At 37.0% G+C, this 4,006-nt stretch overlaps 1 pseudogene; it reads left to right on the top strand.

Moving 5' to 3' along the window:
* The first annotated feature begins 375 nt into the window (after positions 1-375).
* LOC109377282 (elongation factor 1-alpha 1-like) lies at positions 376-1,075 on the top strand (annotated as a pseudogene).
* Positions 1,076-4,006: the final 2,931 nt, after the last annotated feature.

Below are 4,006 nucleotides of genomic sequence, written 5' to 3'. Positions count from 1 at the left end.
AAGCCTCATTTTCTTGATCTGTAATAATGAATAATTTATACCCTGAAGGATTGTCTTTAGTATTAAACGTAATGAAGATGGAGAGATCCTAGTAGAGTCACTAGCACACAGTGCATTTTAGTTATTATTTTCATAAGGAGAAACAAATTATTTTGTACTAGAAACCAGAAAATAAGAATGCTGGAAGAAATTGCAGGGAAGCATTTCTACATGTGTACATATGGGACAATTGATAACCTTGTGAAGACTATTTTATAAAAGAGGTGGAAGTGGAAGCCATATAACAAGGGTTTAAAAAGAAAGTGGTGCTTTTTCACAACAGATTTGACATCAGAACACAGGTGTAGTGAAAACCACTGCAAAATCTAACCCAAAATGGGAAAGGAAAAGGCTCATAACAACATCATTGTCATTGGACATGTAGATTCCGGCAAGTCTACCACTACTAGTCATCTGATCTACAAATGTGGTGGGATGGACAAAAGAACCATTGGAAAATTTGAGAAGGAGGCTGCTGAGATGGAAAAGGGCTCCTTCAAGTATGACTGGGTCTTAGAAACGCTGAAAGGTGAATGTGAGCATGGAATCACCATTGATATCTCCCTGTGAAAATTGGAGACCAGCAAGTATTATGTGACATCATTGATGCTCCAGGACACAGAGACTTTATTAAAAATATTATTACAGGTACATTTCAGGGTTTTAGGATTAATAACTCAAAAATAACTTTTTGGGCCTGTCGTCTACATTGGGTTCATCCTTTCAAGAGCATTCCTTTAACAGGACGTGGCCTTGTTTTCTTTCAAAGGCTGACTGTGCTGTCCTGATTTTATTGCTGGTGTTTGGTGAATTTGAAGTAGATATCTCCAAGAATGGCAGAGCTGTGAACATGCCCTTCTGGCTTACACATTGGGTGTGAAACAACAAAATGGATTCCACTGAGCCACCTTACAGCCAGAAGACATATGAGGAAATCGTTAAGGAAGTCAGCACCTACATTAAGAAAATTGGCTACAACCCTGACACAGGAGCATTTGTGCCAATTTCTGGTTGGAATGGTGACAACATGCTGTAGCCAAGTGCTAACATGCCCTGGTTCAAGGGATGGAAAGTCACTCATAAAGATGGCAAAGCCAATGGAACTACAGTGCTTGAAGCTCTGGATTGCATCTTGCCACCAACTCATCCAACTGACAAGCCTTTGCATCTGCCCTTTCAGGATGTCTGCAAAATTGGTGGTATTGGTACTATCCCTGTGGGCTGTGTGGAGAATGGGGTTCTCAAACCCGGCATGGTGGTCACCTTTGCTCCAGTCAATGTTACAACTGAAGTAAAATCTGTTGGAATGCACGTGTGTGTGTGTGTGTGTGTGTGTGTGTGTGTGTGTGTGTGTGAGAGAGAGAGTTTTTAAGTTATTAGTTTTTAAAATCAGTGCTTTTTGTAATCTAAACAACTGGACTAAAAATCTGTCAAAAAATTTTGAGACCCATTAAAACAAAGTTTAATGAGAAAAAAAAACGGTTTCTGAGAAAGTATAAATTATCATTTCAATTAAGTAAGCAGTAAAAGAAGGAGGAATTTGGATTTGGGTGCAAATTACTAGGTTTGAAGGAACATAGTTTTTGTCTGTTGTGCTTTCCACTGTGTGAGGCAAGAACAAATTTATCTTTAAAATAGCAAATTAAGAAAGGATTTTAAATGTAGTTAGGAAAAGTAGAAATTAGAGAAATTAAGCCCTCCATAAGACAGAAATAGGATTAAACACGTAAGCAGAAAGATGCTTAGCCTTGGCAAAAATGAGGCATGCTTCCTAGAACGAAGCATGCATGGACACTGGCATCAGACAGATCTGAGTTAGAGCCCATACTGTCATTAGCTCGATGTGTATAATCTTCAGTAATTTACATCTTTTCTCTGGAACAAATAGTCTCAGGGCTAAATATCTAGGGCTATTTTGAACACTGTGATAAGACTAGGTATCCCTCATCCTCGAGAGAAGTAGAACATTGGCAATTAAGGAAGCTGATAAATGGTGTTCATGTGTTAGCAAAAGTAAGTTTGCATGTATAAGGTAATTGGAGAGGGCTCTGGACAACTTTCATGGGAAATATGGTGGGAAAGGCAAAAAAGATGAGAAAAAAAATAATTGGCTAGATTTTGTGAAGTTGGAAAATTTGTGAATTCACTGAGAAAATTTGCTTGCTAAATACAACCCTGGATACTGTCGTATCAGTGCCATCTTTATTACTTTAAAAGATACCTGGTTCCCAGAAGAGTTAATAATGCATAAAGCCCAAGCGTGGCCTAGGCCCTGAAATAAGCCTACTCAGAGAGTGCCTAACAAGCAGCCTATGGCTTTATGTGAGCTGTTAGAGATAACAGCTCTCCAATAACCCTTAGGGATCTAAGTTTTATTTCAGATCATGAGTTTCAAATCATCCATCATTTCTCAAGAAAGCAGGTGGCATCTCCCTGGCCAGGGAGTCACTTAGACACTTATCACAGGTTGACAGCACTTTGTGTCTGGGTGCGAGAAATGAATGCTATTTGGAGAGAAAAGATGACTTTTAGTTTTCCTTTTTAATGCTTAAAAACCTTAGATTGCCAGGGGGGAAAATATTATTTAGGCATTTGTAATTGAATGTGGGAGGAAGCTTTCCCATGTTTAATGAGAAGATGTAACAGAGCCACGAAGACTAAGTTTGTTCTCTGGGCTGCTTATGCCGTAAATTTTTTCATTAATATTTACCAGAGTTTACAAACCTCCTCAGGCCAGCATATGTTGTAACTTGGAGAAGAGAAGCACATGATAACTCACACAGTCTACAAACGTATCTTTAGAAGTTGGAGGAATAATAGCGACAGAGAAGTAGTGTTGGCAGGTAAGGGAAAGGCTTTCTGCCAGTGGGAAAGCGTTGCTTTCTCTTCAGAGGAAAACTGTGACTGTATTTACAATGGTGTAACATTGACACCAAATTAAATTTGTAGCATACATTTCTTTCCCTAGGGGCTTATTATTTCAGGTCAGCAATGCAACATATGGCATTAGAAATTAGTCAAAATACAAAATTTTATTTTAATTTTATGTAATGTGTTCTCTTTAAATGTTCATGATTTTTTCTTTTTGTAATTTTTTATTTTTATTTTTTATTACAGTTGACATACAAAATTATATTAGTTTCAGGTGTACAACATAGTGATTAGACATTTATATAACTTACAAAGTGATCACTCTGATCAAGCTAGTACCCATCAGACACTATACATAGTTATTGCAACATTATGGACTATATTTCCCTATGCTATATTTTGCATCCCCATGACTATTTTGTAACTACCAATTTGTACTTCTTAATTCCTTCTCCCTCTTCACTCATCCCTCCCAACTCCCTTTCCATCTGGCAAACATAAAAATATTCTCTGTATCTGAGTTTGTTTCTATTTTGTTTATTTTGTTTTTTTAGATTCTATCTATAACTAACATCATATGGTGTTTGTCTTTGTCTGATATTTTACTCAGCATAATACCCTATAGATCCATTTATATTGTTTCCGATGTCCAGGTTTTATTCTTTTTTCATAGCTGAGTAATATTCCATTGTATATCTGTACCACTTCTTTATCCATTCATTTATTGATGGACACATAGGTTGCTTCCATATCTTGGCTATTGTAAATAATGCTGCAGTGACTATATGGATACATATGCCTTTTTGAATTAGTGTTTTGGGGTTCTTCAGAGAAGTGGCATTACTGGGTCCTTCTTTGTCGCTTGTTATAGCCTTTGATTTAAAGTCTATTTTTTCTGGTAAAAATATTGCTACTGCAGTTTTTGTTTGTTTGTTTCTAGTTTCATGAAATATCTTTCTGTCCCTTTACTTTCACCCTGTGTGTATCTTTTTATCTGAAGTGAGTCTCTTGTAGGCAGCATATTGTAAGGGTCTTATTTGCTTATACATTCAGCCACCCTATGTCTTTCCATTGGAGCACTTAATCCATTTACATT

This window comes from Hipposideros armiger, unplaced genomic scaffold, assembly GCF_001890085.2.
Source record: "Hipposideros armiger isolate ML-2016 unplaced genomic scaffold, ASM189008v1 scaffold_1353, whole genome shotgun sequence".
Taxonomy (NCBI): Eukaryota; Metazoa; Chordata; class Mammalia; order Chiroptera; family Hipposideridae; genus Hipposideros; species Hipposideros armiger.
This window is presented reverse-complemented; position numbering and strand designations above follow the sequence as displayed.